General features: G+C 44.3%; 1 pseudogene; it reads right to left on the bottom strand.

Annotated features, from left to right (window-relative positions):
• Positions 1–6,131: 6,131 nt before the first annotated feature.
• On the bottom strand, positions 6,132–11,307 carry LOC118596031 (annotated as a pseudogene).
• Positions 11,308–14,804: the final 3,497 nt, after the last annotated feature.

Here is a 14,804-nt window from a genome sequence, read left to right on the forward strand (position 1 = left end):
GTGGGGGAGGAGGAGGAGGAGAAGGGACTTGCTGGTGAAGAGCCTTTCTTTGGAAAGAACAAAGCTCATTTTCTTCTTGGACCCAGAGGCAAAAGTGGATGTGGCTTGCTTAAGGCCACACTGCACAGCTGCAATTGTGTGATCAGAGGAGAGGAGGAGCCACAGGCCACACCAGGGCAGGCCCTCTGACCAGGGACACCCTCAATATGCCTCTACCATCACCCCCAGATGGTACCTTTGAAGAGGAACAGACCCTGGGCTTATGGCATATATTCATGCTGGGGCTGGAAGTTGGGACATCTAGGGTCTTTTGATCTGGTGCCTGCTACTGGAACGCAGAACACAAAAGTGACTTGGTGATACCGCGTCCTCACCCACGGCCAGCCACCCTGGCTATGTGTTTAAGACGCCCTGCCCCAAGCAGTTTTCTTAGATCCCCTGTTTCTCATTCTTTGCCTCCAAGCAGGAGCACTGGGTGACCTCTCATGGAACCACATCCCTTCCAATACTGTGTCTCCTCCCCCACTCCCCACCTCTCCCTACTCCTGACCTGGATGCCCTCACTCCTCCTTCCTGAGTTCTTTTCATTAACTCACCCACAAGCTTGGCAGTAGTGAACCAGGTCTGTCGGGACATACATATGAGGCAAAGGTGAATTTGGAGCCAAACTCAGGAGATTTCAGACTGGGATGACAGACACACATGCACCTGAGATCAGAATTGAGTTCTTCCACTCACTGCTCCAAAGGCAGCAACTTCATCTTTTCTGCAAAATGAGGCTAGGGTTGTGAGAGCCTGAAGTGATACTGAGTATAAATTAACATCTCCATTCACAGATGGCAAGGGGAGCCACTTGAGCAAGCGCTGTACCAGTGAGCTAAATCCCCAACCCCTTGAGCACAAATTTTACTAGCTGGAGTTCAAGAGCTTGCATGCCCAGGCTTCCCATCAGCTCAGGACATCCAGGTATGTAGGGGTGTCATAGACATCCTTGTTTTCCTCCTTCTCACGCTGTCTCATAGATGCATCTAGGGACTATGATGTGACACTAGGCCAGAATACTGCCCTCTGCACCTCCCCAGGAGGGGAGGCCATGTGTGTGAAGAGGTAGAGTGACTGTAGATGTGATGCAGGGCTGGCTTCCTCTCTTGAGTCCGTGGTTCAAGATTAAAACCTCATGATCCTGTTATATCTACTTTCTGAGAGGGAAGCTTAACATTTAGAAAGTCTCTCCGCCTTTGACATGGATGCCAGTACTATGGCACCAGTTTTTGCAAAAAGTAGGCCCTTTATGGTAGGGCAGGTGACAAGGTGACAGGAGGCATACTCACATCTGTCTCTCTGGCTGGCACAGAACAGCGCAAGTGGCCCAAGGTAAAGGGCACTGCACAGTGAGTGGTCTCCGCAGGAGATTTTGCTGAAGCAGTCTGTACCCTGCAGTCTGGGTCAGGTGGGACTTGTGACTACTTCTGTTATGTCCCCAGCTGTTGATGGCCTCCCTCACCTCTATACCAGATTGGGGACACCCTTTTCACAATCCTCAGGTTCTGTTCATGAGGACTTTTGGTTTCACTGGACTGTCACGGTCTCTGGTCTCTTTAGGCCAGATCTCAGCTCAAATGCTTTCTAAGAATGAGGTGATTGCCACTTGATGACTAGGTTTTAATCGTGTACCTTGGGTGAGCCTCATTCTGCTTCTGCTTCTGCTGCTGCTGCTTCTCTTGCTGCTTCTCCTGCTTCTGCTGCATCTGTTTCTTCTTCTGCTGCTACTGCTTCTGCTTCTCCTGCTTCAGTTTCTGCTGCATTTGCTGCTTCTTCTGCTGCTTCTGCTTCTTCATCTGCTCCTGCTACTTCTGCTTTTGCTGCTCCTGCTGCTGCTTCTGCTTCAGCTGCTGCTTCTCCTGCTTCAGTTTCTGCTGCATCTGCTGCTTCTGCTGATTTTGCTTCTGCAGCTTCTGTTTCTGCTGCAAACCCTAACAATTGATTCCTGGTTGCAGACTCAAACTGCCTGGGTTCAAATATACCTCTGCCACTTTACAAGCTCTGCCGTGTTGAAATAGGGAGTTTACCTTTTATGAAAAGTGAGCACCAGTCTCCGTCTCAGTTATTTCGGTACAGTTTCATATATACAGTATTACTGATAAGAATGGAAACACTCCTCTTTGTTGCTAGAGATAGCACCTGGTACAGTGCCTGGCACATTTTAAATTCCCCTTCCTATTCTTCCTTACCCCAGGACTCTTATAGTACTGAAGCAGTTGGTGCCAACAGGGTCTAGAGAGACACTGTTCCTTTTGAGTGATACTGGAGCTGAATCCACATGGTAGATGGTTGAGCCTGGGCATGGGAGTGAGCAGCAGTGGACATTGGAAGGGCTTGCTGAGCAACATCATATTTGAATAGCAGCCAGGGTGCTTGGAAGTATGTGGGAAGTGCTGGGACCTGAAAGAGTACCAGATAGAACCTTTGTTCTTGTAAGGCCCATAGTCTGGAGGAAAACACACCCAGGTGTGCTGGCCAGATAGCAGAGCATCTCCCTACTCCCTCCTCAGCTATCTGTCGACACATGTGATCCGCTCATGAAAAATCCACCCAGAAAATTCAGGCTGGTGTTAGGTGTGGGAGGTAGGGAGTGAGGGTCCTGTAGTACAGTAAGACCAGTGCAGTAAAAGAAGTCTGGAGGTTTCTCAACCTCATCTAGAGATTCAGAACATAACATTTCTCCCAGGCTACAGGAGGCATGAATGCCTAGCTTGTTTGAATATTTGCTGATACCATGCATGGGCCTGAAGGGGACCATGTATACCCTATCCTGCATAAGGCATGTAGATCAAAAGAGAGGGCCCTCAAACCCACTCCTTTTAACAATACAACCAGCTTTGTAAGGGTGTGCAGAGTGATCTCTGGTGAAGCTAATGGGATCAGTGTCCCATCAGCACAGGTCTTAGAACCACAGAGAGGCCAGGATACACCATAGCTGTGAGGAGAGCCAACAGCTCACAGCAGGGGGCCATGAGAATGCAGAGCAAGTACATCCAACAGCAGTGGGGCTAGTGCAGGGAACAGGAAGAGAAGTAAATGCCTCATGAAAAGTCTGAGATAATCCAAAGATACAAAAACAATAAAGCAAAGGAAATAGGGATAACCAGGCAACAGGAACCAGTTTGAAGAAGAAAATCAATCAAACAAACAAAAAATCAAGATATAGTAACTCTTAGAAAGAGCATATAGATGAAATTAGGGTTGATGAATTAGAAGAATTACCCAGAATATAGAACAAAAAACTAAAAAGCAAGGCCAAAGGAGTAGAAATTATGAGGTTAATAATAATAGTAAAAACCTATAAAATAGAGCTATCCTGTCCAAGAACATCAGAAGGAAGACAAGCAGAAAGTGGAATGAATAAAGAAGTAGCAGTCAAGGGGAAAATATTAAACAGCCTTTAATAAACGAACTATATGAATGTAAAAGTCACATTATATATATAGAATTATAATAAACACATATGTATATGTAGCTTGATAACATTTATGTAAAATATATAAAAATGAGAATAGTAACTATACGTAATTGCGACTTTCATATTCACATAGTTCTTTTGTTAAAGGCTGTTTAATATTTTCCCCATATGTAGTCTTAGACTTTAAACCAGTAGAAAAATCTAGCACCATCTTTAACAAGAAAAATAAACCAGTCACAAGGAGAAAGAGAAGCTTTCTTTGGCATCAAATTTACCTGCAACACCAACCCTAGAATGTGACAAAGGAAGATTTATGCACTTAGAGGAGCAAAAACAGAAACTACTTTCAGAAAATAATTCCATAAGGAACTTCTTCAGCCTGCTAAAAAGAAATTAGCACAAGATGTCCCACCAAGAGGAAGCTAAACATCCTGAAGCCTGCAGAGGACAAAACCCACAAAGCATTCCCGGGGTCTGATGTGGGCTGTGGGTAAGGCATGCCTGTACATCCGTCTTGCTTCTGTTCTGTTGTGGTTAGAGACGTTGGGTTCCTTAGCTGGAGCGTGAACAATTCTCATGCAATTGGGGACACGTGTGCTGTTGAGAAGCAGAAGCATGAGAATCCCAATACCCTTATTAACACTTGTGCAAGAGCTCTGCGTGAGAGGAGGCCTCGCAACAGCTGCAGGTAGCATCTGGCTTGGGTCCTGAAGTGGGCCTTTTCCACTTTTTTCCCTAATGAAGTCTAAATCTTGAGAAGAGCAAACCCACTTGAGTCGGAGGTGTAGACTCTCTCAAGGGTCTCTCAGTATTAAGAGCTGCAGAATAGATTGTGAAATCATGTCCTGCCTGCTCCCTTCCTGCCTCCTGTGAGTACAGAGTTTGTGGAGCAAAAGTAAGCCAGGGGCATTTTTTGTGAAGGAATTTGCATTTGGAGGTGAGAAGCCATCAGGCAGCATTTTGTAAATAGGGACTGACCTTTGAAGACAGTATTAAAGAGAAGCCAGGCTAGAGACTACAAGAGCTAAGCATTCCCTGGCTCTGCATTGCCTTCCTGTGGTTTGTGCTGTCTTCCTTCTCCGGGTGCAGCAGCAAGCCCAGGCCATTGGAAAGGTTCTGAACATACTGATGAGGGGCTGCTCACCTGAAACTCTCTGCTGTCCCCTGGAACCTGTGCCTGTCAGGCAGTTCTCAGCCAGAAGTCACTCTATCCCCATGGTTCTCAACCTTCCTTATGCTGAGACCCTTTAATACAGTTCCTGGTGTTGTGGTGACCCCCAACCATAAAACTATTTTCATTGCTACTTCATAACTGTAATTTTGCTACTGTTACGAATCATAATGTAAATATCTGTATTTTCCAATGGCCTTTGGTGACCTCTGTGACAGGTTGAGATCCACTGCTCTATCCTAATAACATGCTGAGAAATTGCATGTCTTTCAAACTTATCTTTTGTATTTTCCATCTCAAGTGATGCTTTACAAAATCATGCATATTCTCATCAATCAAAATATTCTCATGCAAAAAATACAAGGAGCTTATATGAATTACTTTTCATGAATTGCAGCTAAGGAAAGGAAGACTGAACTGTCCCTGAGAGTTTGGTGGGGAAGGTGTGATGGTGGAAATATTGCCAGCTGGTCACATGGCAGCGGCACTCAAAAGGAGAGAACAGATAGGAAGTGGGGCAGGGCTATCAAGCCTCAAGGCTGGCCCAGTGACCCACTTCCTTAAGTAAGTCTCCAGAGGTTCTGCAACCTTCCTAAACAGTGCCCCCAGCTGGGGGCTGAGTGTTCAAACATGTGAACAGAACATTAAAGTCACAGCAGGACCAGAAGCAGTCTAAATTACAGTATGAACTCTTTGCCTTTATGAAGATGCTACTGAGAATTCAAACATTGGGGTTCTCTGTTTGCAAAACCCCGAATGCAAATACCCACACTATCTTCCTTTTTGGTTTCATTTTTCTGCCTATTTGGAGCCAGAGAGTTCTCACCCAGATGCTTAGGTATATTATGAGTTTCTGCTTTTGCGATTTTAGCTTCTGTTACCTTTTATTAAAATGGTTGAAACCTCTTTAGCATTAGCACCTTCTAAGTTCAATGCAACAAAGCTCAAATCACCCCTATATTCCAGTCCAATTTACTTCTCTCTCTCTCTCTCTCTCTCTCTCTCTCTCTCTCTCTCTCTCTCTCTCTCTCTCCAGGGTCTCCCCCATTTGCTCTGGCTGTCATGGAACTCACTATGTAGACCAGGTTTGCTTTGAACTCACAGAGACCCACCGGCCTTTGCCTTCTGAGTGCTGGGATATTAAAGGCCTGTTCCACCTTGTATTTTAAATACAACTTTATTCTGACTCTAAACAAAAGAAAAAAGGATGACAGTAACAAACAAGATCTCACCACTGAATATTTCACCATGACTGTAGCAGCAGCCTTATCTTTGAATTCAGGAAGGAAACAGCTGTGTTCCAGACAGTTAAATACACAAGTCTAAACTAAACTAAGGTATGTTTTAACTTCTGCATTGACTCAGAAGCCCATTCATCTCCTTCAGCATCCCATAAGAGCACATGCTCTGCATAGCTACATGAGGCGGCTCACACACTGATGTCACAAGACAGTCGTCTGTAGAGCTAGACTTCCCATGCAGGTATCCATCCTCACTTTCTCACAGGTCATCACCCTCATCCTGTAGGGCAGTCATCTGAGCAACCTCTAAATCATGTGCCTACTCTGTTGCCAAAGCTGGGTCCATGACCACCTCGTGTGGGGTGGGGCAAGAGCAGGCGTAGCAACAAACTGCAAGTTAGGATCGCCAGTGAGCTTTCTGGCAAGCCAGAGGAAAGGCTTTCAAATTGTGGCTACATTTGACAGAAATGTCACAGTGCTGAAGATTCTTCTTTTGGTGGAAGACAATAGATTTTGCCTTCATTTTCCTCTTTAATATCCACTTTGTTGCCACACAACATGATGGGGATGTTTTCACACACACACACCAGGTCTCTATGCCAGTTAGCTATGTTCTCATAAGTAACTCTAATGTTATAACAAACATTATAATGGAACACTAGTGTTGGTTGTTTTTGGTCTTTTGAGGGGTCTGCCACCCAGCTCCCAAATAAATCACACACAGAGGCTTATTCTTAATTATCAATGTCCAGCCTTAGCTTGGCTTGCTGCTAGTCAGCTTTCCTTAGCTTTAAATTATCCCATTTGTCTTTTGCCTCTAGGCTTTTCCCATTCTCTTACTTCTGTAGATCTTACTCTTACTTACTCCATGGCTTGCTGTGTAGCTGGGTGGCTGCCCCCTGATGTCCTCCTCCTTCTCCGCTACTACTTTTTTCCTCCCAGATTTCTCTTTCTACATATTCTCTTTGCCTGTCAGCCCCTCCTATCCTTTCTCCTGCCTTGCTATTGGCCATTCACTTCTTTAAAGACCATCAGGTGTTTTAGACAGGCAAAGAATCACAGCTTCACAGAGTTAAACAAATACAACATAAACAAAAGTAACATACCTTAAAATAATATTCTATAACATACTAGGCTTGGCTATAGTAGCTATGGTGCAGGCCCTCAAACTTCTCCTGGCCAGCTGTGTCTCACACGTTGAACTTGATAGGTCCCCTGTTGGTATGGAACATGAGGGTACACCTCCACACCCAGGGCGACTGCATACTTTTTCTTAAACTTGCCCATCAAGTGGTGCTCCATGAATGTTGTCTTCCTGGTGCAGCCTTCACGCACCAGGATGAGCTTGAATGGGACCTACAGCTCTCCCCGTGCCCCAGTTTTCATTTTTGACTCCAGATGATTAAAAGGATGCAGTGATGCCTATAAAGTTAGCAAGTAGATTGGCAACAGAAGGCTTAGCCACTAGCCTTAGATACACCTCAGAAGTCTGTTCCTATATTCCATGTTTCTTTTCAGTTAGCCACTTAGTTCATGAAGATCCATAACTTTCCACATCATGTTTTCAGGATATTCCAAAAGAGTTCAGAATATTGCTGGTCTTGAACAACAACCATATGATTATGAATGTGGTTGAAAAAAATCTATACAAAGCAGCAAATATGATCCAGAAAAGCATTTCAAGAACAATAGACCACAAGGAAGTAAGGCTTTGTCCCATGAAAGTGAGTGTGGTCTGGCATTTGGAAATCTGTCAGTGATTCCTTTCTTCTAATGGGTTAAAGGAGAAAACCCACATGACTGCCTCTGTGAATGTTGAACACACATTTTTACAAAACTAAGCATAGTTTCCCAGTTGAAACTTACTTAGTGAGTTCTGAAAACTACAAAGCACAAAGGGCACGAGACAAGAAGGGCAACATTGAATTTAATGGTATAACTATAGAGGCCTCTCCAGTAAATAACACAAAATGGACACTGTCCCTGAGGTCGACTAGAATGAGACTAGATTCCTCGTCTAAGCAGTAAGATAAGATAGAGTAAAAGATTCAAGTATTTGAGGGAAAGAGACAAACATCATGGTTATTTGAGGATGATAGAATTGCTTGGATGGACTATGTAACAAGATTAACTTTTAAGAAGTTTCTGCCTTTTTGGTTTTTTTTGAACTATTATTATTAATAAGGCTTTGGGCACAAGGAAATATGCAGAACAATAATCCTCTGGTATGTAAATCACCACTGGTTAGGTAATGGTATTGAACTTCTGTTACTCTAATAAGCTCTAGAGACAGTCAAGAATAAAGAGAAGGGTTTTACTTTAGTTTCCAGTTTCAAAAGCTTTGGCTCCGATTGGTTGGGTTCTCTGCTTTGGGCCTGTGGTGAGGCAGTCCCTGTGGTGGCAGTACATGACAAACCCTTCACTTCACAGTCAGGACATGAGAGAGAAGAGGAAGACTGTTTCTGAAGGTACACTAGCTCCCAACGGCACCATGGTCTGGAGACCAATCCTTTAACACGGTGCCTTTTGAGGATATTCTAGATGTAAATCACCACAGCAGCCAATAGTTGGAATTCAGACAACAGCAAGCTCTTTAACACACCTGGGAATAATGGCAGGCAGGGGATGTCAAGGCCACTGCTGTGGTTTCTCCCAACCAAAACACAGTGTGATGGTGTCCGCAGCTGTGCCTTAGGGAAGGATACAGGGACTGGATTGCTTATCTGGAGAGCAGGTTGATACAAAGTTGTTCCAGCCTCCCAACTGGCTCTCCTGCTTCCTCATTTGCCTTGTGATCTCCCTCCCTCCCAAGTACTCCTGCCACTGATGTGACTGGCACATGAAGGACCACATGACAGGCCAAGCAATTGAAGTTGCCCAGTCTTAGGCTTTTACCCTCCAAAACTGTGACCTAAACAAACCTCTTCATTTTGTTATGGCAGCATGAGGCAAACTAAGACAGCCAATGAAAAGAAAATCATGTCTTTATTATGTAAGCAGAAGAAGAAATAAATACATTGTTTCTCTAAGGTAGGCTCAATATTGTAAAGGGGATATTTCTCAAATTAGTTCATAAATGTAACTTTAGTAAGCAAAACACTCAGATAGTTTTGGTGAAAAGATAATTTGTTCTAGAATTAATCTGGAAGAATAAATGGAAAGAAACAGTTAAAAACTGAGGAATAAAAACATAATGTAGGGACTGGAGAGATGGCTCAGTGTTTAAGATCCAGAGGTCCTGAGTTCAATTTGTAGCAACCACCTGCAATGAGATATGGTGCCCCCATCTGGCCTGCAAGGACACATGCAGGCAGAACACTCTATACATAGTAGCTAGCTAGCTAGCTAGCTAAATGAACAAATCTTTTTTTAAAAATGTAAGGGCAGTTACATTATTAGCACAAACTATAAAGCTCCAGAGACCCCCCTCCCCTCAAAGTGACCCTGAGGTAGGTAAAGCTATCTCAGAGAATGGAGTAGAGAATGCATAGGAACACAGCAGAAAGGAGCCTTTTACACCACCAGCAACAATAGGCAATTGAAATATTGTGACAATTAACGATCCACTTAGAAAAGAATGGCAAAGAAATATTAGAGCATGTTGTTTTGTAATCTTGAGATAGAGGAATTCTTTCTTAGTGTATAACAAAGCCTCAGGCTGACATATTTGACTAGGTACAAATTCTGAATGTCTGTGGAACAAAAGACAGCCACAGAGAGTTAAAAACGAGCGACAGACCCAGAGGAAGTATCTGTGATGCCTGTAGCAGACAGCAATTCATATCTAGACTGCAAGGGCTTGGTAGAAAGTGGACCAAAGGTATTGAGTTTGTTAAGGAAATAGTTGCTGACATAATAGGCAGACCTCAGACCTCACTGGGAACCTCAGCTAGATGATCACCCAGTAGCTCTCCTCCAGGCAGTGATAAAGGAACCCGGATTTTGTGTCTTTGCTATGTGGCTCCAAGACTAAAGTAGGATCCACAGCAGCACCATATTGCCATGACAACAGTCTTCATCCTTGGCCCAGCTGGAATGCCTCTGATTTACAAATAAATGTTGTGCCAAGGGCCCCACAATGATGAACAGCCACAGTGTGTGTAAAAATGTGGTCAAAACAGAGAAACTCTTCACCCTTCATCCTTTCAGTTATTGCAAGATATTGACTGAGTGGGTATTGTGGGTGTCAGAGACTGGGTCTCCACCCTCATGGGGTGTGTCCAGAGCATGCTGGGAAAAAGCCCTAGATAACCCATGCATGCATTCTTCAGTCTTCTCTGTAATGGACTGGGGAGATAAAACACCCACCTTTTGCTAGGTGATGCTTTTATTTTAGTAAGGAAGACAGAAGAGGAAACCAAGCAGATCTCAGAGCAACATCATTTCACAGTGCTACAGGTTGGGAAACCTTAAGCAACCAGCCTAAACCAGCTCCCCTGGGAGGTGATGTCTGAATTGTAGCATTAGGGAGGGGTCCCAGCCAGTCATGTGAGCATCAGAAGGAACTGCATGTGATGCAGGGGAATAGTAGGAGTAAAGACTCTCAGGTGGGAGTGAGCTTAGCATTCTTGAGTTACACAAAGAAGGTTGGCTTGGAGAAGTGAGCCACAGGGAGTTTGGGTAGTATCTACAATTGTTCTACAGGAGGAAAAAAATAATAGGAGGCAAAGGAGACACATTTGAAAATGCTCTGAAGTCTGTTTGGAAGCACTCTGTCTCTCAGCTAGACTTTATGCCACATTTTGCTGACTGTAGTCATTTGATAGGTTTCAGTATGTCAATATGCAGAATGAATAACAGGTCTGTAGACATTTCATCACCCTTGATTCAATTAGCAAAGTTCATGCCCACATGATTTATCCTGGGATGGCTTCATGAGAAACGTTTCAAATCCAATAAAGACTCAAGTGACTGTTGATATTGTTAAGTGCTGTCTGTTTTGGTCACTGGGTCTAGTTGTAATTTGGGGATGTATCTTTAGTTTCCCATTAAAACACAGAGAGACCATTCAACAGAGACCCTGACACAGGGTCTGGCTGGCCCCTAACCCCATGCAGTATAGACATAACATGCACAGGTGGGCTGTCTAAGACTTCTCCCCAGCATGCTCTATACACACCTCACAAGGATGGTGACCATGTTCCTGACACCCAGGCACCAGCTCAGGCAATATCTTGCAATAATTGAGTGAGTGAAGGGTGTGAAAGGTGAGGTTTTCTGTATTTTGACCACATTTTACACATTCTGTGGCTGTTCATCATGGAGAAATTTCTTTGGGAACTGAAGGACTTCCAGCTGCCCCCAAAATAAAGACTATGGTCATGGAAATCTGACAGTTGCTTTCCCATCTCACCACCTATCTCTCACCATACCTTCCCACAGTGTGAACCACTGGTAGCTTCCCCAGGGAACTTCCTCCAGGCTTTTGCAAACATGAGTCCTCTGTGTGGAAAGGGCCACTGTGCTGGAGCTCAACTTACAGACTAGTCAAGTAAACTGCTTATCCAGAAAGTCCTAGATCAAATGTCATTGAAGAGCATTGTCTGACTGTCTCTCCTTCCATCCCTGGACACATCAAATTTCCCTGCAAGCCTGTCTCCTTGCCTTTTTCTCAGTGTTATGGAAGTTCACAGTTTTATTCTGGAATAGTTTGTGCACAGTGTTTTGTTGTGAGTGCAGACAAGCTTAATTTAAATTTAAATTTCAGCTCGGCCACTCCTAAACTTGGGTGAAGCATCTCCTCTTTCTATTTCTGCTTTTTCACTTTAGAAAGCCCAGGGGGAGGGTGCCAGGACTTGCTTTAAGCAGAGTTGTGAAAATTAAAAGAATAAATGACAAGTCATAGTGTTAGCTCATACTATTTGATGAACCTGTTTCCTCTATCACACCATGCTCTTTATGTGACCCTTCCCTTTTTGCTTCCTTATTTGCTAGTCCCTGTGCTCTGTCAGATTCTCAATAAGTGTGCATACATGTGGGGGCCAGAGATCCACACTGGGTGTTTTCCTCAGTGACTCAGGGTGTTTCACTGAACCTGGACTGTTCCAATTTGACTAGATTGGCTGCCTACAAGACCCCAGGGGTTTTCCTATCTCTATTAACCAGTTGCAATGATTATAGGCATACACCACTGGCCCTGGGTTTAGGAAAATATTTATTTATTGTTGTTATTTTTAATTATGTTTGTGTATATGTCTGTATGCATATGAGTACATGTATCCTGGGAAACCGAGCATTGGGTAGTAGAGATAGACCTACAAGTGGTTATAAGTTAACCAACCTTGGTGCTAGGAATTGAGCCCATGTCTTCTGCAATAGGAACACATACTCTTAACTGCTGAGTGATCTCTCCAACCCTGGCCCTGACCTTTTATTTTGTGGGTTCTGCAGATCAAACTCAGGTCTTCATGCCTGCACAACAAGCACATGGCAGACTGAGCCATCTCTCCCAACCCTTTTGACTCTTCCCCATCCCCTTCTTTTCTGCTATTGGATCAAATCCAGAGGGGGTTGTAGTTGGACTTTTCTTTGGGGCAACAACCAGCTCCCAAACAAAGACACAGAGACTTATTATTAATTACCAATGCTCAGCCTTAGCTCTTTTTAATTTAATTTAACCTGCTTCTCTTCATCTACATTTTGTCTTAGGGCTTTTTACCTTTTTTTTTTTTTCATTCTGTATGTCCTACTTTCCTACTTCCTCTGTGTCTGGCTGGCCCCTGGTGTCTCCTTTCTTTCTTCCCCTGAGCCTAAATTCCTCCTCCTACTTACTTTTCCCTGCCTGGAAGTTTTGCCCATATCTCTGCCTTCACTACTGGCCATTCAGCTTTTTACTAGACCAATCAGGTGCATTAGGCAGGCAGGTAAAACAATGACACATCTTTGTATAATTAAACAAATGCAACACAACTTTACATAGTTAAAAAATGCAAAACATCTTTGCATAGTTAAACAAATACTCTACAACAGGAATAGACGGTGCAATTTTGTGGCCTCTCAAACTTCCTAGCAAAGAGACTCAACATGATGGGGGGTATTCTTTGAAATATTGGAATTGGGGAAGACTACTCAGATGAACTGATATTTGTAGAGAGAAAGGAGAAAACCATGCAAGAAAAATAAAACATGCAAAAACAAACAAAACAAAACATTGCTAAAGGAAATGTGTGTGTGTGTGTGTGTGTGTGTGTGTGTGTGTGTGTGTGTGAGAGAGAGAGAGAGAGAGAGAGAGAGAGAGAGAGAGAGAGAGAGAGAGAGACAGAGACAGAGACAGAGACAGAGACAGAGACAGAGAGAGATGGCCACAGCATGGTGAAATGAGGCGAGACTCTTCTTGAGGAGTCCCAGGAAGGTATTTTTCTGGATTAGGAAAAACCAGCCATTGTTGGACCTAGTATAGCTGGAATAAGGAATTAACTGCTTCTGCTAGAAGCTCTCTGGCTATTGTTCTGACTTACTTGAAAGTTTCCCCAACCTCTGCTGAGTGCCAGGAGTCCCCATGAGTGTCAGGACCCAGAAACATGTGCCACCAACCCAGACTGGAAGGTGTGTGGTGTCTTGAGAGAGATTGGCTGGGAGGCAAGATGCACAGGATAGCAAACAGAGGTGACCCTCGGTCGAGAGACTCCAGCCTAGCTGGGTGATTGATTGCCAAGAGCCCGCCTTGATTTTGTTCTCTAATTATGGTGTTTATTTGGTGCATTATAGTGGGCCTGAAACCCCTCATAGCAGCCGGTACTGATTCTTGTTACAATGTCCTAATTAAGCTTTGATTTATATGCTAATTTTATTCCAAGTATGTTCAAAAGGGGGAAAGTTATTAGACTTTATTTTGAGATTACATTCTAATCCTGAGGTCTGCCTGAAAGCCGCTTGCTTGTTCTGTCACCTTTTGTTTCTAGGATGTTGGTGGCAATTGTGATGATTTCCTCCGAGGGGAGAGATGATGGAGTGGTGAGGGGCTGTTTGGAGTCGGTGGGGCTTCTGCTAATTGGAATTATGTAACCTCTTGCCTTTGTCTTGACAGCTTTGCAGTGAGGCTTGCCTTGACTGCCCAGCTGGTTACGAGGGACGACTGGGGTGTGCCTTAGGGATGCCGCAGGCTGGTGAACACTGGGGAGGAAGGCTGTTCCATGAGGGAGGGATTGGATTTGGGAAGGTGAACGGAAGTGAGGCTTTAGCACATGAGCCCCTGGAATTGGTGAGGGTCGTGCTACAGCAGCAAGGGAGGAGGCAGCTGGACTCTGCTGCAGAAAGTATGTGCCCTTTCATTTGTTTGTTATTCAAACAAGCATTTATCTATCCTATGTGGCTAACTTGAACTTTTCCATTCAAGGGCTCAAAAGTCTTTTCTTGAAGCAAATTACCTCTAGACCTCAGATTAGAAGATTCGTGCAGGTTCACAAAAGCCCTGAGATGGGACACAAACTAGAGGATGTATCTGCATGGGGGCATTTTCCCCCCTGGGGAAAACATGCAAGTTCACAGCAGATTTTTAAGTACTGGCCTTTGGCAGTGTTGAAAAATCCTAGGATGAGTCATGAGATGGAGGCATCAGGATTGCCTCTGTCCTCTCATCTGCTGCATCTGGCTGTGCAGTCCCTGCCTCTCTGCCTAGCCAAATCTCTAGGTGCAGTGGGCCTGGGGAGTGAGTGGAATCAGGTGGCCCTCTTCCCTGAGCTGGTCCTCCTACTCCAGCATGGGCAAGAGCACAGAGTCTCTGCTCTAAGCTTGTGGAGAACCCTATTTGCTTTCATGTTAGAAGTGGCTTCTAACCTAAGTGAGGCTCAACCAGGAAACTCTGGAGACCCATGGTATCCCAAGTCCTCTATAACACAGCACAACTGTGTCCCTGACACCATCCTTGGCCCTACTGTGCCTTGGCTCTACAGATCCTCCCTCTAAACACTGGTGAGAATATGGGAGGTTTAAC

This window comes from Onychomys torridus, chromosome 1 (assembly GCF_903995425.1).
Source record: "Onychomys torridus chromosome 1, mOncTor1.1, whole genome shotgun sequence".
NCBI lineage: Eukaryota > Metazoa > Chordata > Mammalia > Rodentia > Cricetidae > Onychomys > Onychomys torridus.